The sequence below is a fragment of the Chenopodium album genome, chromosome 11, assembly GCF_948465745.1.
Source record: "Chenopodium album chromosome 11, dcCheAlbu1.1, whole genome shotgun sequence".
NCBI classification, from domain to species: domain Eukaryota; kingdom Viridiplantae; phylum Streptophyta; class Magnoliopsida; order Caryophyllales; family Amaranthaceae; genus Chenopodium; species Chenopodium album.
In genome coordinates, this window is record NC_137844.1 from 7,678,784 (window position 1) to 7,700,765 (window position 21,982).

Below are 21,982 nucleotides of genomic sequence, written 5' to 3' on the forward strand. Positions count from 1 at the left end.
AGCATGGCTGCATGGACATTTATTGATTCAAAAAATTAAGTTCCGCCAAAGTTTTAATATTATGTGGAAAGAACCGTTATAAAAATACTCTTAGTAATTACGCATATCTCACCTACTTGTAAGTCTGCTATAAATAGGTATGACAACAGGTCGGACTCGCAGTGGATTATGCTAAATTCGACTTTGACCCTACATGAAGTCGGAGGCTAAATCTGACTTCGAATCCGACTCCAACTTCAATAATTGGCCTTCGACTCCAACTCCGAGTTTTTTTTCGGTTATTCAATATACTGCGAGAAATTGGGCTATTTGGGCCTTTGCAACCCACACCCACACCCACTACCATCACAACCCACAACCAATTTCACAATCCATCGAAGTCAAATAATCCGTCGAAGTCGGATTTTTTATCTCGAATTTTTTGCAGGATCTGACTCCGTTAACGAAGTCGGACTCAAATTACTTTTTTCTTGGATTCACAATAGATTTTTTTTCCCTCAAATCGAGGCGGAATAGGGTTGAATTCAGACTGAATTGCCATCCCTAGCTATATATGTAGCTAGATAGTGTATATAATAAGCTAGCTAGTGCATGTAATAAGTTTCACACATATACGGAGTATTTTTCTTATTAGACTTGTACACTACAAATTTATTTTTCATTTATTTTTTTTTAAAAAAGTCTTCATACATTTTTCTTAATAGACTTGTGTACTACAAAAAGTACGGGCTCATTATACTAATCTTTTATTAGCTGATTTTGATTTATTTTTTTATATTAAAATTTATTATAAATTATTGATTTAATTTTTAAAATTAGTATAATAGCAGTCATTTTAATGAAAATTGCCATAGAATTGTGGAGTACGTGCTCAATTAATGTGAATTACAATCAAAGCAACAAGCATTATCTTTCCTACTTTATACAATTATACCAAGGAATTTCCTTGGCATTATCAAGAACTGAGGTTTTCCTCAAACCACTTTGGCGTAACAATAACATATGCTAAACTTTTTAAAAATTTCGAGAGGTAGAAATAGAGAAAATTTAACATCAAATAATAAAATAAATGTGACATAACTTAAACGTGAAAATAAAAGTCATACAACTCTCATAATGTATTATCATAAGACTCATTTATAGTATACAAAATCACGAGTACGTAATTATATGAGCCTTGGTATTATTGTGTATCAATATAAACCATGCAATGAGGGATTGCACTTGGTATTATAGATTGGAAGATAACTTCCTACGAGGTCGATACAATTTGACCAACCTCTCATGAGGTGGTGCAGTGTCTTTTACCACATTGATGCCCGAAAGAGATGCCATTCTTGAGGTTGTCAATGGATATTTTTGTGGTTCTATTAACTTCAAATTTAAGGCATCTTCTACGGCTTTTATAGAGCTTGTAATAGCGCATAACAATATGTCTAGCATCCTCATATCTCCATTACAGGAAGGTGCATCATATGGAAATATAACCTTCATGTTTTCTTCTAGAATGTTCAAGTTCTTTTGGGATTCTCCTATGAACTTTTCTTCAGTCCCTTGACTCGCTATAACTCTCGTCAAAGACATTAAAAGCTGTTACAATGGGTACATGCACACCAATTAGCTTAACTGACTAGCGCACAACCAAGTTTTCAAAAGCTAAAACAATTGAGAATAACTTTGGCATGGTCAAAGTTATTAATACGAAGTAACATATCATAAAAAAAAAAAAAAAAAAAAAAAAAAAAAAAAAAAAATAAATAAATTACTATACATGTCTTTGAATAGCTGACACCGTTTAACAAAACATATTTGTCTAACACACAAGTTTGACAATTAATATAAAGATTTATTATAAAAACCTATGAAATTTCATGATAGTGATTGCATAAACACACTATACATGCATGTGGTTAATAATAAATAAAAAGGGCAAGAAGTCAAAATATGCCAATTATATTATAATAGAGATGATACAAATTCAATTAACATAAATGTGATTTTTAATACCCATTAACTGCCATGTACTAATTGTTTAGGGTACAATTCTCCTACTATGACAATGGTTGTAATACAAAAACAGTAACAAAAGTACATACTAATTTTGCATATCAGGGACTTATGGTTGTTTAACTAAACCCCACTAGAGGCTCTCTGGGTGGGAATTTATTTACCCTTCCCCCTTCCTAAAGGGCCTAGCCCGTAATTCATTTTGGGTGAACCTTTTAGAGATTCTAGTCTAGTCGGACCTTTTTCCTTACCAATCAACCAAAATATAAGTTTTATTATGCTATATGTCTAATTATATGATTTAAAAAAATGAAAAGTATATTCACATGCCTGGTTTAGTATAAAATCTGCCCAAAATCGCACCAAGGACCTTGAGTAAGGATCGGATGGCAAGAGATGAGAAGAATTCTTCCATGTTTCATCAATGTACTGCAGGATCACCAATGACTCGGAAATGGGCTTCCCTTCATGAACAAGTATGGGAACTTTCTTGTATATAGGGTTGTACCGAAGTAGCATTTGGCTCTTCTTTCTCAAGTTCTCTTCAACATATTCATAGGTTATGCCCTTGACTTTAAGGGCAATCTTCACCCATCTAGCGTAAGGGCTTGCAAAAAAACCATGGAGCACCACTTTCTTTTCATCTTCCATCCCTTTCTTTTTCCTTCGTTCAAAGCTAGAAAGTCATCAACTTGTCAATAAAAATTGCGCACTTTATAAAACTGTAAGCAGCAAAATAAATTTGTAGCTAAGGGAAATAGCATCAAATTTTCAAATTTATATAGAGTATTTTTATTTGCATTAGGGATGGTGATATATGACCGCATGTGAACCACCCTCATTGGCTTCATTGTTAATTAATTTTCTTATTCTACATGCAAATCTTTTAAAATAGTGTCAACGTAAAATGTGCAAATAAAAATCTTACTCAAAATGTGTCAAATTAGAAGACTTAAATTGAAATATGGTACACCAAAAAAAAAGAAAAAAGAAAAAAAGAAAAAAAAGGAGAGTAGAGAAGTCTGTTAGAATTTAGGTGAGTGGAATTAGTGGTGGGTTGAAATTAGAAGTATTATTGCATGGGAAATTGCTTGCATTTGCATGGGAAATTCCTAGTATTTATAGTGGTATATGTTGGTTTACTTGCTCCACCCACATACTACACTCTACACCTAATTTTCTAGCTTTCTCTAGATTTCTCTTTACTTTCTTACATAAACAAGAGTTTTCAAGATATTAGGTTATTCTAGAATTATCTAGCTAATTGATAATAATATTTTATAGCAAAAATAGAGTAATATAATTAATTACTTGTATAAAAATACGTTAATTATGAACTATATAATCATTAAAATATTATGATAGTCATATTTCAAACGACCATTGTAGAATTTTCATTGAAAATATTACTTAAATTTTTCTAGATTACATTTTTTTTAACAAAGTCTACTTTACCAAATAGTGGCAAAAACTCCTGAAAAAAAAAAAAAAAAAATCTGAATGAATTACAGACGACTGTACATATGTTACTATATTTTGATCGACAATAATGTAATCGAAAGTACTATAAATATAGAAATAATATAGAGAAGTTTACTTTACCTAGCTAATAGCCGCAAAAATTCCTGAGAAAATCTGAATGAATTATACACGAACGTCCATAGTTTGTTATACTTTGATCAATATGATAGTAAAATGTAAGCGAGACGTACTATAAATAGAAATGGGTGATGTGGGTACACATTTTCTTCATTCATTCCCTTTTGATATGTTTAATGTTGTAGAATTCTTGGGCTCTAACTATTAGAGTCATAAAAGACTCTAATAAGGGCAAAAAGGTAAATCTAAAAAAAGCAATTATAAAAAACATTAAGGTAAGAAAAAGCAAAACAAAATCTGTAAAAAAAAAAAAAAAAAAAAAGCCCTTTTCAATTTTTTGTTCAGTTTAGAACAAAAATTAATTTCTCAAAAAAGAAATTCTAGCAAATTGAGTTTTTCGTTCTACTATTTTCTCAAATGGAGTTCTTAACATGTGACAAATTTTGGCGCCAAAACATGACAGAAATAAACCGTTGGTGCTGTTCTTGTTCTATCTTTTGCTGTTGATGATACTTTTTATGATACCACGAACTTCTTGATGGTATTTTCCAACAATTCTTGATGGTATTCTTTTAGATACCAATAGCCCTTGATGGTATTCTCCAACAATCCTTGATGGTATCCCTTTTTTCTATTTGCCGTTGATAGTATTCTTTTAGATACCAAGTACAATAAACATATTTGTTGGATAATATAAATTAGAGAACATGTTCATCCGTCAATACTCAATAGCAATGTTATAATTGATGTGGTAATTTGCTGTGTTCTTCAATCACCTACAAAATTCCAACACTTGCTTGGCAGAATTGTTGCGATTTGGGCACAATCGTAGCTGTTAAACTACTAAGCAATAAAACAGAAATTACTTATCTCTTGATGCGTGAACCAAAGTGACAATAGCCGCGTCGTGGAGAACCACTGACCTAAAAGACGATTCCGCGCTACCTCCCGGTGCAGTAGACTAGAAGCGGTCGCCCTCCAGGATAAGCACGGCGCCGGAGTTTATGTGCACTCACAAACCCGACTGGAACTCAGAACACTTGCCCAGATAGCAGAACAGGAAAAACTCGTGTTTAGAGAATTTTAGAGAAGAGAGAAGACTGATTGTGTTGTTGTATTTGACTGGGAAAAGCAACAAGTATATATAGGCAGTAGAAGGGAGACAAGAAGCATAAAACGAGGAAAGAATCTGGCTAAGAAAACGACCAGATTCATTAAGCCAGTCAACAACAGAAGCAATAGACAAGGAATTAAATCATCAGCTACAATCAAGGGATTAATGACCCAAGACCCACGCATCGCATTCCCCAAGGCCCGAGGCCCGAGCCCGACCCGGCTCGGCACGCGCGTGTGTGTGAAGTAACACTTACCTCCCACTCACTCCACTAAGTAGTGCTAAGACACTACAATATAAAAACAAGGAAAAACCTTTTCCCCCAACCAATGTGGGATTTTCCCCTTTCATTTGTTTTTTTCCCTCTTTTTTGTTTTTCTCCAACTCTCTTATTTTATATCAAGAACTTCCAACAATAGCGGCTAGGGGTCCGATGAGACAAAGGTTGAGGAAAATAGAGCCAAAAAACACGATATTGATAAAGGTAGATCATCGTAGTTTATTGCTATTACACACAATATAAACCATGCATGAGGGATTGCACTTGGTATTACAGTTTGGAAGCTAAGATAACTTCCTACGAGGTCGATCGATACAATTTGACGAACCTCTCATGAGGCGGTGCAGTGTCTTTTACCACATTGAGGCCCGAAAGAGATGCCATTCTTGAGGTTGTCAATGGATATTTTTGTGGTTCCATTAACTTCAAATTTAAGGCATCTTCTAGGGCTTTGACAGTGCTTGGAATAACGCATAACATTATGTCTAGCATCCTCATATCTTCATTACAAGAAGGTGCATCACATGGAAATATAACCTTCATGTTTTCTTCTAGAATGTTCAAGTTCATTTGAAATTCTCTTATGAACTTTTCTTCAGTCCCTTGACTTGCTATAACCCTCGTCAAAGACGTTAAAAGCTGTTACAATTGGTACAAGCACACCAATTAGCTTAATTATATTGACCAGCACACGACCAAGTTTTCAAAAGCTAACACAATTGAGAATAACTTACTTCCGTCAAAAAAAGTTAATACTACCTCCGATTTTTTTTAGTTGCAACTTTAAAATATTTTATATCTCACAAATAATATCCCAAAGTTGCAACTAATAAAAATTGGAGGCAGTGCATATCATAAAACAATAAATAAAAAATAAAATATTTCATCTGTTTTTGAATAAGAGACACCGTTTTACAAAACATAGTTGTTAACACACAAATTTAACGATTAATATATAAAGATTTATTATTAAAAAACATGAAATTTCATATTACTATATTAGTACTTGTATAAACACAATATAAGTTTATGGTATATCTATCTATATGATAAAAAAAAATTTAAAAACAAATGAAATGTATATATACATGCCTGGTTAACCATAAAATCTGCCCAAAATCGCACCATGGATCTTGAGTAAGGATCGGATGGCAAGAGACGAGGAGAATTCTTCCATGTTTCATCAATGTATTGTAGGATCACCAATGACTCGGAAATGGGGTTCCCTTCATGAATAAGTATGGGAACTTTCTTGTGTATAGGGTTGTACTCAAGTAGCATTTGGCTCTTCTTTCTCAAATTCTCTTCAATGTATTCATAGGTTATGCCCTTGATTTTAAGTGCAATCTTAACCCATCTAACGTAAGGGCTTGAAAAGAAACCATGGAGCACCACTTTCTTTTTATCTTCCATCCCTTTATGAAATTATCAACTTGACTTTAAGTGCAATCGTAACCCATCTAACGTTCAAAGCTAGAAAATTATCAACTTGATTGTCAATAAAAGTCGCGCACTTTATGAAATTGTAGGCAGCAAAATAAATTTGAAGCTAAGCGAAAGAACATCAAATATTCAAATTTATATAGAGTATTTTTATTTCCATTTGGGATGGTGATATATGACCGCATGTGAACCACCATCATTATTAATTAATTTTCTTATTCTTACATATAAATCATTAAATCACAGCCATCAAATTTTAAAATAGTGTTAGTCATTTAAAATAGAATTTTCACAGAAAGTATAATCAATCAATCAATATCAATATATATTATTAAAACTCATGGCAAGATATGTTGTTTTGCCATGTGTCACTAATTTTGCCATTTGGCATATAACGTGTCGTCAAATCCTACCATACCATTATTAATTGAAAAACTTCATGCATTAACCTCTATGTATTAATGTTTAGTTTAATTGATAAACTTTTTATATGCATAACAATTTCCCTTGGAATGTAACTCCTTCATAATTACACAATAATAAAGTTTGTAAGAAATTAAACAACTGCTTAATAATTACACAATAATAAAGTTTGTAAAAAATTAAATATACTCCATTTTTATTTTGTGCATTAATTCATAAAATTGTAATTATAGAGTAAAAGATTTTTGTGCATTATGGAGTAGTATATATTTTGACATCAAATTTATAAGATTTGATTTATCATTTTTTATTTTACAAAGAGTTGATTTTAATGCAAAAAAATTATTCTTATAGTAAAACCAACTCATACAAACAACAAACTACTTAAACTATCATCTTAAAAAATAAAAATTAAAAAAAAAACCACCACTTACGATCTCAGTGACAAACAAGCTAAAATATATATAGTTCGATTAAAGTGATAAATTTTTAATGACCAGAGCATCGCCCGGGCCCATAACTAGTTTTAGGATGAAAACTCTTTGTGCCTTAAAAATTTGTATTTTATAAGTGAATTATCTCTCTTGATGGCAAGTATGACCCAACCCGTAATTAAGAAAGAAAGACTATATGTAAAAAACAATGTCTCTAAATTAGAATGATGTATGCATATCACCTAATATTTTTTGTGTTGTCATCAGGATTGAGTACTTTAGTTCACAAATTTTCGTACCAGAGAGCTTGTGCAATAATGTGCATCCATTATTTTTCCATGTGAATGTATGGTCATTGTACCAATGGGGCAATGGACCTGTCTCCCAATGGCCATAAATTCAATATGCACGTGAATAAATTAAGGTACTCCTACCTAAGTGTTAGAATCCAACCCCTCTCCTACGTATTCTTCTCCCTTTTTACTTGTATTTTTCTTATGTAATATCTTTCAAGTCATTCTTTTTACTTTTTGGGCTCTAGGTAGAATTATTGTGTTACTGTCATTTCAGTGTTCACTAGTAATTCTCAATATATTCAATATAAAGCTCTTTAAGGAGCGAATGGTTAATGAATCAAACCTTCTTACCCCGTTGCTATTGCTTGAAGACTTGTGTGTTGTTTTAAGCCTTTATAGATATTATGCTTGCCTTGTTTTAAAGCATCCCCACCAAACCAAGATACCCTCAAAAGACGCCTTCATCTCGTCGGTCCCACTTGTGCCCGCTTCGAAGTATCGGCCGTCACAAGCCCCGACTCCACACCCATTGTTGACGAGTGCTTCCTGGAGATACTTTTGGTCTGTGTTGTTGTGTGCTCACGAACCTCTCTCGTTCTAGGCTTGCGTCCTTGTCGCCAATAGACAAGAGCGCGCCGCACGATCCAGTGTCAGAACACTCGGACCGTGACACTAAGGCTACCTTCAGTTGAAAACCACAGCTGATCTACATGCCCTTAGGCCTTAGATGAATCTCATATCCATGTTGAAAATTCTATGTTAATAATCTTTAAAATGACTATCATTATATTAATTTGGAAAAATTACCAAAAGTAATACAACCTTTGACCTATTCTTCTTTAATAATACAATCTTTGGATTATTTTTGAATGATACAACCTTTAAGGGGAGTTAATTTTAAATATGACAAAATTGGATATCTAGTGGATTTCGAGGTTAGGAAAGGGGAGGGAATCAAATGAGTTTTTGGTGGTAGCGGTGGGGATGGAGAAGGGGAAGTTATAAACTTTTTTAGAGACATAGAGAAATTACCCTTTAAAACTTTAAAAAGGCAAATAAATACCAATAGTTAAAGGGACCCAACCAATCCAACGAATAGTAGCATCAGCATTCCAAAATTGAAAAGTGTAGGAACTAAATAGAAAAAGATGATGTTGAGTTTCATCATGACAATTACAGAGGGGCACATAGAAGGAATATCCAACTGACGATGAACAAGATTAGCCTTATTAGGTAGAGCGTTATGAAGAAGTTGCCAAACAAAAAATTTCAGTTTTGGAGAAATGCTTAATTTCCAAATCCAAGAAAATTCCCATTTAGTATGAGATGAGATATTATGACAAGCCAAGTAGCTGATTTGAGAGTAAAATCATCAATGTTAGAGAAATCCTAACAAGACTCATCTTAAATAACAGAAGAAAAAAGTGGATGGGATTCCTTAAATAAGATCAAGCTAATGAGAAATTCAATAAAATCATTCTTACTACACTTGTACACTATAAAAAGTACTCAAGCTAATGTGAAATTCAATAAAATCAAGCTAAGCGTTCTCCAACTTTTATTGGCAAATCAAATAATGGCAGCAATAATAACAACATGACTTTGGCATATCAAACATGTGCTGATACCATTTTCTTCCGTCTGAGTATAAGAACGATGTAAACTTTAGAGATTACAAAAAATGAACGCCTTTCGAAGGCAAGGGATATGGAGTTGTTCTATCAACATATTTCAGATGTAAATTACTTGGTTATTAAAATTAGATTAGATTTGACAAAAAATGTTAAGATTAAAATTTGGAAAAATTGTCACCATTAATCCGAACTTTGTCTCGTTTACCAATAATAATGCCTACTTTCGTTTATTCACCATCACTCCCAACTTTGTATACCTTTAATTTCTATCACCCCCAACCGATCATCTAACTTGATATAGCAGGTTACCTAGACACGTGTCCACACGTGATAGGTCCAAAAAAAAACAAAATTAAAAAAAAAAAAACTACCAAACCCAGCCCCCACCCTATCCCAGAAAACACCCCACCCCGCCGGAAAATCGCCCCCAGCCCTGAAAACCCCTCCTCCGCTGCCGGAAAATGGTGCCCACCCCTCCCCCGCCCTAAAAACCCGCCCCTTTTCCTTCCCCCACCCTTGATTTCGCAGCCCAGCGTAGCCAAAACAGCCCCCTTCCCCGCCGATTTTACCCCCTTCCTCACCGATTTCGCCCCCTTTTCGCCGATTTCGCCTACACCTTCCTTTCCCCTTCGAATTCCACCCCTTTCCCCGACGAATTTTGCCCCTTTCCCTTCAAAAACCTGCGACAATCAGTCATGAAATAGGCCACAAACGGCCGAAATCGACCGATTTAGGGTTGAAATCAACCATTCAACCCTAACATCGGTTGGCCAATTTTGGTGGTCGATTTTGGGGAGGGGGGTTGTTTTGGCTGCGCTGGGAGAGGGTGTGCGTCGGTGGTGGTGGAGGTGGGGCAGATGCTGGGTTAGTTTTAGGAAATTTTAATTTTTTTTTTTTTTTTTTTTTTTTTTTTTTTTTTACATTTTTCATATTTTTTCAACCAATTACATATTGACATGTGTGCAAAAAAATCTAATTCACAATTGTTAACCTGATTAACCTGTTGCAGGTCATATGGGGGTGATAAAAATTAATATGGTATAAAGTTGGGAGTGATAGGGAATAAACGAAAGTTGGGATTAATATTGGCGGACGAGGCAAAGTTGAGATTAATGGTGGCAATTTTTCCTTAAAATTTTTATTTTGATTTTATTTTGATTTTCTTATTTTGTGTATTAAAAAATTTATGAAAAATAAATTTATATATTTGAAAAGTACATGATGAGACGAATCTAACAAGATTGAATTTGTTAATGTTAATTCTTATACATTAGTGTAAAAATGCGATAAAAGTTTAATCAAATCAAATACATCAAATCAAACAAGATTAGAAAAATTCAAATCATCTTATTTCCTCCATTACATATTAGTTGCAACTTTGGTATTTTGTATGTCTCACAAATAATACCCCAAAGTTGCAACTAATATATAACGAAGGAAGTATTAAAATCAGATCAGCTTAGCTTATTTTAAGGGAATAGAAACTGACTTTAGTATCAAGAACTAGCTGTAGAATAGAGGATACAAACTAAAAGCACGCATGTTTGATTGTAAAGACCCTCTCTGTAATACCCCGTATTTTCATACGTATTTTCTAATTAATTAATTAGGAATTATTTTATAAAAAGGGTATTTTAGTAAATTAATTGTTTGGAGCCAAAATAATATTTGAATTTTGGCGCCAAAAGTATTTTGAAAACTAATCATTATTTTGGATAAGATTTATTATCCATTTATCTTATTTTAAAAACCGGATTATTTACATATTTCGGATATTTTAATTAAAGCAAAATAATATTTTATTAATTATTTGTGATGGTCGAAAATTCCCAATAATTAGCTAGGGATTTCGGATTTTCCATGTATGGAAAATTTGTTTTTTTTTTGGTTATTTATTGGTGAATAATTGGTATTTAATTAATTAATTATTTAATTATTTATTCTATATTATTTATACAATTATTTTATTCCTTAAAAACTTAGCAAAATCTTCCTAAATATATCTAGAGGAATCTGAAAATTTGAGCTATGGTAAGCTCAATATTTTCGGCCCTTTTGAATTATTTTGGGGGAATTTATTTGGTAAAATTGTATTTTTAATTATCTCCCAAAATCTCTTATTTTCCTTAATTCTATTTCTCCATCTTTTTAATATCTAATCATCATATTTTCTTGCCATTCATTCTTCTTAATTATTCCCCAAGTAATTCCAATTTCCTTATTATTTTTCATGACATACATACATTCCATATTCAATTATATACAATCACCTTAATATCCAAACTTTCCTTAATTCTTTTACTCACTTTTCCAAGTAATCCCTTAAACCCTACTTGCCATAATTCTTCCCACATTCTCTTGTTATAATTCTTGCATGAGCTGGCCTATAAATACTCCTCCATACCTCTCACATTATTCACACCAATTCTCTTCTTTTCTTCTCATCTTTTTACACAAATCATCCCGTTTATTTTTAAAGCCAATTTTCGGGCACTTCTGGTCAGTTTTTGGGGTATTGACGTTTCACAGAAGATTGTTCCTCTCAAAAAATCCTTGAGGTTAGGCTCAAGAATCACCCAATTCGAAGTTATATCAAAGGAGTTACAGCCTCTGCAAGTTCTGCCTATTCTTTCCAACGCAAATCCAATTCTTCTCTTTTCCTTGGTTCCTTATCTTTTTTTCTTCTCTTCTCTTATTCAATTATTATTATTATTATTATTATTATTATTATTATTATTATTATTATTATTATTATTATTATTATTATTATTATTATTATTATTATTATGGGGGATTTATAAAAATTATTATGAGTAGTTTTAATTATATAAAATTAGATTTTTAATGATGTTTATGAAAATTAATTTAAAAGGTTCATGAACATATAGTTGGGAGATTTTTAGTTATATTATTGTGATTATTTGTTAACCTTATATTGATTAAGGTTATATTTATTTATAGGGTGTGTTTGATCAAGATTCTTGAGGTTCCTTTTAAGTGTGTTTGCTAAGCAAGGATTAAGGTACGATAGGTAGTTAGATACCTTGAAAAAGATTGATTTGAATGAGCATGTTTGAATGATTTCTTGTGATGATTGAATTAAATTGAATTGAATTATAATTTATGAAATAAAAGCATGTTTAAATAAATTGGAGTATTGATTTATATCATGTTTTAAATGAATTAATTATTATTCATGTTTAAAAGGGTTTTATTTTGAAAGCATGTTGAATTTAATAAAAAGGAGTTTTGGAATTATTATTAAAAGTTGGAAGTATTGGATTGAAAGAGGATTTATTGAATTATTATTATTAAAACTTTATAAGCATGTTAGTAATCCCACTATGCGGATTTGGTTTATTTGATAAGACTTTGGACTTTGTATGACCGAGTCTTTTCTCAAGAATAGCCTTATAATATAAGGAGACTAGCTTGGGGGGTGTGCACACTTGGGAGAGGAATAATTGGTTTTTGAATAATTGGTTTTTGAATGATTGGAATTGGTTTTTGAATAATTGGAATTGGTTTTAAAATAAGTGGAGTTGGATTTATTGGATATTAATATTGGTTATTGAAATTGGTTTTGGAATTTTGGATTGGAATTATTGATTTAATTATTGGAATGGATGGAATTGATTTCAAAAGCATGTTTATGAATAAATTGAGTTTAATTATCTCACACTTATCGTACTTAGCATATTTTGCTAATCTGTATTTCTTATTTTGTTTTGGTTCATCCTGTTTACTTTAATGGTAAGCAGTGTTGACTAATTTCAGGTGAAGTCATAATTGAGCATATGGAGTCCCAGGAATGGTTTCACCTATTTTAGGAAGTGTTGGTCTTGTGTTTTATTTTGAGTACTCATGACAATGGTTACTACTTAAAGTCTATTATTAATAAGAGAAGAGTATTAAAGTTTTCCGCTGCAAAGTATTTAGTAAGTTTGAGTAACTTTGCGTAATCACGCGGCGGTAATACGCCTAAATCTATCTCTACGGTACAATTATACGTATTATATTAGTATTTCCGTAGAGGGAGATTTGGGGGTGTTACACTTTCTCTTTAATTAGTACATGGTTTTGTTTTTAATTTTAAGAATAGAACTACATACATTAAGTGAAAGATTCAATATGGATTCAGTAGTTCAGAGTTGAACCCATATTGGATCCGAAAAAAAGAATGTTAAAACTAATTTGAAAAATGAACATTAGCATGTAGGTATGTTGTCAAGAGAATAAGAGTTAGGGTTATATTTAAATGATAAATTATCCTTAATTCAAATTGAAAATTTGTTTGTTTTGAGTATGTGAAGAGTATTTTTCTCCCCAATGACTTTTTTTTTTTTCAACAACAGCAAAAGAAACAAAGAAACTAAGTAGCAAAGCTAGAAAGATTAATTCTTCACTCATTAGCAACCAAGTGTGCTATGTGTACTTGTACTCTGCTCACCTTCCAAACCAGCAAGTTTGTAGCTTACTTGCCTCCGATATCCTGTATTGTCCACAAGATGCCAATGTCCGAGTCTTGGCAATTTTGGAGGATATTGACCAGATTAGCATAATTCGAGAACAGAAAAATCTTCTGCCAACTTTTAGTGCTAGCCCGTCTGATGCCCATGAGACAAGCTAGAGTTTCCGCATGAATGGCCGAAACCACTCTACAGTAGTGTCCTCCACCTTTTTGAGACTCACCATCAGCACCCAACCCAACCCTACATTGCTTGTAATTTTCTACCAAGAACCATCAATAAGAATTGTAATCCCCTGAGAGCTGACCCCGTTTGTCTAGAGCTAGAAGTCCTCCCTCACTGAAGATGCATAGAGGAAATTCGGGGGCTTAGTGCCTAAAACACTGTCCTGTTGAGAAACTGGCTTGATCTTAAAAATCTCAAGTTCTTCCCTTGCCTTGTCAATATGACGGAGAAGAGCTGCCATATCGTTATCGTCTCCTCTGAAGACCTTTTCATTTCTATTGATCCACAGACACCACAAATTCACTATAAAAATAGTGATTATGTCGCTATGAATATCATCCTCGCTATAAAAAAAAGTAGGATATATCTTTGAATCCATTGTCGCATTGGAGTGGATTCAACAAATTCTAAGTCAGGTTCAAAGACGTTATTTTCCCACGCAAATTGAGCCAGTATACAGTCTTGAAAAAGATGCTGAGTATTTTCTTCTTCCTCCCCCACAAAGATCACAAGTCACTCGTACCGGTATGCTCCTATGGTGCAAATTCTCCTTTACTGCTAGCCCATTCATGAAAATTTCCATCCATATGAAAAGACTCCACTTTGGAGGGATGTTGAGGCACCATAACACTTTAAAAAAAATATGGTGTCAGCCCACTGTCAATTCCTGAAGCTTTCATCCCTTGAAGGAAAGAATATCCTGTCTTAATAGTATATTTACTTGACTTGTGATGCCTCCAATACAAAATATCTTCCTCCTGCACTTCTGATAATTCTAAATTCAAGATCTCCCTTATCTCGCACTTTCCCATTCAAAGCGACCTCTCACACCTTGGACATTCCACCTCTTAGGCCACCTTAAGATCGAATCACTAACCAAAATCGTCCCTACTCCTCTTAAAGGTTGTTCAGAAGCAAGAACAAGCACCACACCATTTACCCATTTCATATTTGCTAACTTGATCATTTCCCCGAAATCAACTTTCCAGGCAAACACACTCTAAGAAGGTTTTAGTTACCCTATGCAAACCCCTATTTCCCCATGAAAGATTTATCCTCACCGTAGGAACCTTTTTCCCAATATACAAGGGACTCGAATCATTCTTATATAGCACTTTAGAAGCCGGAAGTTGAGGGTTGCAATGCATCCTTTGAACCTACCTAAACAACATTGCATCGTTTAAAGTACCTGCTGATCTAATCCCCAACCCACCCATTCTCTTAGGGAGATGAATGTTATCCTTCTTGACCCAGTGCATACCTTTCTCCCCTTTCGAGGCTTAGAAGAATCTAGCAATGATGGAGCCAATATCATTAGCAATAGAGATAGGTAGCTTAAATTAGATAGTTAAGAACAAGTTGCTAAACAAGATGGGTGATCAAATATTGAATGGTAGTTTCACATTAATTAAGAAATTTCTTTTTTTTTTCTTAAAAAAAATCTTTTTAGTTAAGGATAATTATGCAATACATCACTTTTAAAAAATGAAGACAAGTCGATTTTAATTTTAAAATTATTTAACCAGTGCACGCAAATTATTTATTTATTTTTTTTTTCTTGTTCTTGTTAGGATTATGCTATTTGAGTTTATTCATTATTACAAATATACCTTATTTGTATATCTTTGGAAGAGAATTGAAGGTACCTCTTGCAAAAAACATATAAACTGGACCAAAAACTCATACTCAAATTACCTCTAATGGAGATTGATCTTATAACCTTATAGTTATATAGTTGTGAGTTACAATCGTATATCACTAGAGCGAATACTACTTGATTGACACAATACATTGGCATATACTTTACTGAACCTACAAATTCTTACGTAATATTGTTTACTCGTATGTATTTTAACGATTTCATCATATATGAAATCCGTGTTAGAAAAGTTGGTTTTTTGATTTTTTCTACTATTCTAGAAAGTGTATTACATGGTTGAGAAATTTAAATGTTGGGTGCTAATCCCCTCACCCGACAACTATTTATTTGACACACCTCTTATTTTTGACTTTTTTTTTTTTTTTTCTTTTTTAATAGTATACGACACATTATTAAAAATGAAATTAGACCATCTATTATAATCAATTTGAATGACCCACTATGGCCTACTAATTTACTCATTTCAATAAAATTTGCATCCACTCCCACTACACTCCACTTTATTAATTTGAATCAATAAATTAAAACATTATCATACCAACTTTACCTAAATAAAGTACGAGTATAAACAATTCAATAAATTAATCCACTACATTTTCCTTAAAGTTTGTGTAACGAAGAACGTCTCAGATATTGTGTAAGAGATATATACCCTCTGTTTTAAAATACTTGTTCCATTTTTTCATACACGGAATTTTAGGAGAAATTAGATAAAATAATAAAATATGATGATAGTTGGGTAGGTGGAAGAATAAAAAAAATAAAATAAAAAGCAAAAGTAGTGGAGAGAATTAGAGGAGATAAAATATGAAAATAATGGAATATGATCATAGTGGGTTCACTAGATGAGAGAAATTAATTTAATATTGTAAAAAATTTCCAAATAAGGAAGTGTAACAAGTATTTAAAAACGGCCAAAACAGAATAATATTGCATTAATGATTATTTTGTCATAAATCACCTACTAAAAATCATTTTTGAAAGTAACAACCTTTATTTTTCTTTTTCAAAAGACTTCTTCATTTAAAATTTTAAAAGTCTAGGTAGCATTACTCGTTGCGATTTCCGTTCAAAATTTTAAATTTTTAGGCCTCACTTTTTTCCTGGTTTCACAATTGCTAATTGTTATGCTAGGTCATTCAAAGAAAACAATTAAAACATTAATCTAAAAAGGCAATATTTATTTACAATTGTAAATCTCAAAAGTTAATTAATCTGGAAAAATAATATTTGAGGATTTCGGGTTCATCAAATTTGGGAAATTTGGGGTTTAGGGTTTATAAAAAGCCCTAAACACCTAATTCGGGCTCTTAATAAATCAATATAGCCACACAGGGGCTTAGTGTTACAATTGATAAATCAGTCTATAGTAGTTTGGGGAATTCAAATTTATAGATTAAGGGAAGATTTATCAACTAGCAAAATTAATTATTGTTCTTTAATTTGGCTGATTATGGGGTTGAATTAGGGTTTATCAATTTGGGTTAGAATAATGTCATGTTTATTTTTTTGTATTTTTTTAGGAATTAAGGTTTGTTACAAATTAAATTTGGGTGATTTGGGTTAATGAATTCGGTGATTAGGGAAATCATGGTTTGATAATGTAATTAGGGTACTAGGGGCATAATTGACTTTTTGTATGTAGAAATTGAAGGAAATATATATAAAAAAAAGGGTATTTATAGGAAAGTTTTAGGAAAATATTGTTAGTGGATATATTGATACTCAAATCTTTTGAGTTTGTAGGTTTTTTGTTTCAAGAAAAAAGTTTTAAAGATTAGTTATATTCAAAAGCGGTCTATATTTGACAAAAAATCTGAAACAATGGGTTTACATTCAAGAATGCAAATCGAAGTTGAAGATAGCTATTATCCCCCAGGCGAAGGTAAATAATGCTAAGCTTCAACTGTATAGTACGTATTGCCTTAATTAAATGCAAGAGAACAATTTGTTTATTTATTTATTATTTATTATTATTTTTTTAAAATATTAGAACCAATTTTAAACTGTTTCAATTTTGTTTAGGAAGAAATGTCGTGACATGGTTATGACCAGTATCCGCCTAAAAAGAGAATTTAAATGACTCAATTTATGTTCAAGTAGAAAACAACATACACAAAAGATACAAGCAAGATGCTAAATATCTTGTATACTCTTAAGTAATTGCGAATCCAAGATTTTAACTTCATATATCAGGCTAATTAGTTAATTTATCAATATAAAGATACTTAATTTATATTGATAAAACAACAAGTCATATCCAAATATTTAATTATTTAATTAACCTAAATTTTGGTAGTAGAAATTAAGAAAAAATTACCATGAACTTGGTTTTGTTAAGTAGCTAATTAAATTATATTTGAAATTCAAAAAAGTCATACATACCTCTCGCAATGAATTATGAGACCAATCAATTTATAGTACAAATGTACAATAATAATCACAATGAGTTATTGTGAAACTGACTTATTGTACAAGCCTTATTATTGATTAACTAACCGTGACGACATTACTTAAGGACATAATTGTCTGTTATTATTACTCACAAGTCACAAATACACAATACACCATGCAATGAGGAATTGCAGTGAGAGTGAGGGAACAAGTGATTAGAGCTCTAAACCCATCCTGTTTTCAAGAGTTTATGGGATCGATTCTCACCACTCACCCCTATGACTTTCCAAATACCAAAAAAACGAATTGCACTTAGAAATTGGAACATAAGTTCCTATAAGCTCGGAAAAATATGACCAACCTTTCATGAGGTGGGGCAGTGTCTTTTACCACATTGAGGCCCAAAAGTGATGCCATTCTTGAGGTAATCAATGGATAATTTTCTGGTTCCATTATCTTCAAATTGAAGGTATCTTCCATGGCTTTGATAATGCTTGGGAAAGCGCATAATAATATGTCTAGCATCCCCATTTCTTCATTACAAAAAGGTGCATCACATGGAAATATAACCTTCATGTTTTCTTCTAGAATATTTAACTTCATTTGGACTTCACTTATGCTCTTTTCTTCTTCAATCCCTTGATTACTTGCTATAACCTTCTTCAAAGACATGTCAAGCTGTTGTACGTTTTACACGCATGTAAAGTTAGGTATATATAATTAGCTCATCAAATAGCTAGCACGCACATCCAATTCATAACACAAAAATAACTTCCAGTGCCTTATCTTACATGGTAACCTCAAATATATATGGTCAAAGCTAATATATGAGTAGTACAAATAAAAAGTAAAAATGTGTCAATTTTTTTAATAACCTAAATTAGTATCAATAACAAGAAATTGATTCATCTTATTACCTACTAGCTTAGGAGTTACTGCTAATCAATTACAATTATTGTTTTGACTAGGAAATTTTGTGAAAAAACACCTTTTAAATCCTTATTTTTGTTATCACCTTTTAAATAAAATGTTGTAAATGACCATGCAATTTAAAAATTTTGTCGTAATTTGCCACCAATAACAGAACAAATGGCCATCAAATCGTTAGTATTGAAAACTCATTTCTTGCGGCATGTGATGGACGTGTTCGGCAAAATATAGCTGTGAAGGTAGCTGTCAGCTGTGAAGATAGTTGTTAGCTGTGTCGGTAGCTTTTAGCTGTTAGCTGTCAACAAGTTGTTAGTTGTGAAGATAGATAATTTAGATTTGAGTGTTTGGTAAAGTAGCGGTTGACTAGCTGTTACATATAAAAATCAATATTTTATATTTAATACTATAGATCGAATTTTCAACAGATACCTCTAATTTCAAAAGCTAATATTTCTAACTTTTCATAAAAGCTACCTTCACTATTAAAAGCTACCTTAACCACTACTTTGTCGAACACTTAGGGTCTGTTCTCATTGACTGAAATGAGCTGAACTGAACTGAAATAAAATAAATATTTTATGAGAGAAGGAAATTAGGACCTTAACTGAACTGAACTGGACTTATTAAAGCTGAACTGAACTGAACTGAAAATAATTTGATAAGAATAGGGCCTTACATTTTTTGTTAAGTAATGGTTTGACTTGGTCAAACCACTAATAGTTACTCAAACACTAGCTCCGAACACACCCGATGTATTACAACATAAGTTTAACTTGAGTGATTTTTTACACTATTTTTTTAAAAGGTGATTTAAAAAAAACCAGGATTTAAAAGTGATTTTTATTTTTTTACTTTTTACAAAATTTCCTTTTGATTACTGATTATTGCCTTGAGGCTGACTACATGTTTGTACCAGCACTGTACCATCATTATTAATACGGAATAGTGGAATACCAATCATCCAAAAATATGGTGGTTAGTTGCATTTTTTTTTTCCTGATAGTTAAATTTAATTTACTAATAAAAGATTGTAAGGTTTCATAGACCAAATGCACATAACCTTTAGAATGTATATTCATGTGCATATTGATCACAATGAACAAAAAAGATAAAATTGCTATTGAGTGGTAATGAAAATACATAGAACAAAAACACATGTTAAGTTTACGCCATATATCAAATAATATGAAATTATAAAGTACGTGCCTGATTCAGCATAAAATCTCCCCAGAACCGCACCATAGACCTTGAATAAGGATCGGATGATGGCAAGAGACGAGGAGAATTCTTCCATGTTTCATCAATGTATTGTAGGATCACCAATGATTCCGAAATAGGGTTTCCTTTATGAACAAGTACGGGAACTTTCTTGTGTATAGGATTGTACTTAAGTAGCATTTGGCTCTTCTTTTTCAAGTTCTCTTCAACATATTCATAGGTTATGCCCTTGATTTTAAGGGCAATCTTCACCCATCTAGCGTAAGGGCTTGCATAAAAACCATGGAATACCACCTTCTTTTCATCTTCCATCCCTTTCTTTTTCTAGCTTCGATCAAAGATAGAAGTTCATCAATTATCAATAAAAACTGTGTACGTACTTTAAGAAATTGTAAGCAACAAAATAGAGAAGTGATAGTAGAGAAGACTACCGTAACTAATAGAGGCGATAACTCTTGAAAAATTCTTAATGAATTATGGACAACCGTACATGTTTTACTATATTTTGATCAACAACAGTATGAAAAAAATATAAATAAATATACTATAAATAGAATGATAGAGAAGTAAGAGTAGAGAAATCTACCTTACCTAATAGTGGCGTAAGCTCCTAAGAAAAACCTGAATGAATTATAGTCCACCTTACATATTTTACTATACTTTGATCAATAAATAACGAGATATACCACATATAGAAATATTTAATTCCTCGTAATAATGCATGTATTTGTATGGAGTCATTTGACATCCATAATGATACTTTTAATAGTTACAGTGGTATTTTTTTGTACTATTATACTCCGTATATGTATATTACTTCTTCTGTTTTTTTATTATTGCAACATAGGGGTTGGGTACAAATATTTTGATAGTGGAAAAAAGTAAGAGAGAGAAAGGTAAAAATACAAAATTGCCCATGTGACATATTGATAAACTAAAAAGCAAGTGTGAAAAAACAAGGGTATGTTGGGTATTTGTAGTGTGAACACAAATAATTTTTTTCCTAAAGAGGAAATGGTGCAATATTTGTGAAACTTCCTAAAAAAGACAAGTGGTGCAATAATAAAAGAACGAAGGAAGTATATAATTAGAGGGAGCCCAGGTTTCTGAGATTAACATTCGATTTTATCTTCTCTTACAACTTTATGCATTGATTTCTGTATCACTTTATTATTTCACTTTTATTATTTAAAAAATACACCATCTGTTTTTTTTTTATTTTTTTATATTTGTATCACTTCCCTTTTATGAGTTTTTTTTTTTTTAACACTTCTATATTTGGTAACTTTATACTACGGAGTATATTTTATCATTTCCCTCTCTTACTTTAAACTCTACTAAAATTATTTTATCATTTCTTTCTCTTCCATGGTCTCCACCTAAATAATAAAAATATCTTTCACATATGTTCTCTTTATTGGTCCTCATCTTACTTTTCCTATAATAATTTATTCAACCACTCACAATTTTATATTACTCTCCTAAAACTTTTTGCATTACTAAGTAATGCAAATAAAAAAAAAACGGAGGAAGTAAAAGAAAAAAACATCATATTATGAGAGGAGATATATTTGCAGATTTATCTCAGAGATCAATTTGGATTTTCCCATATCATTATATTATGAATTGTCTTAGTAGTACTATTATATCTCACATTGGTATAATATTTGATGTACAATTTAAATACTTTACATACTTATTTGTATCACTAGAAAAAATATTTATACAACTACAATATTTAATGGTATCATTTATCTATTGATGATACGGAGTATTTTATTCTCTTATTAATATTTGCAACTTAGCCATCCTATTTGTTTTGAAACAAATAGGTGCTATACGCCAAGAATGATTGG

The 21,982-nt window shown here is 31.9% G+C and overlaps 3 pseudogenes; all 3 read right to left on the bottom strand.

Moving 5' to 3' along the window:
• Positions 1 to 1,230: 1,230 nt before the first annotated feature.
• Positions 1,231 to 2,658, bottom strand: LOC145566193 (glutathione S-transferase U9 pseudogene; annotated as a pseudogene).
• Positions 2,659 to 5,297: 2,639 nt separating this feature from the next.
• On the bottom strand, positions 5,298 to 6,500 carry LOC145566194 (glutathione S-transferase U9 pseudogene; annotated as a pseudogene).
• An 11,790-nt stretch (positions 6,501 to 18,290) lies between these two features.
• Positions 18,291 to 20,445, bottom strand: LOC145566195 (glutathione S-transferase U9 pseudogene; annotated as a pseudogene).
• Positions 20,446 to 21,982: the final 1,537 nt, after the last annotated feature.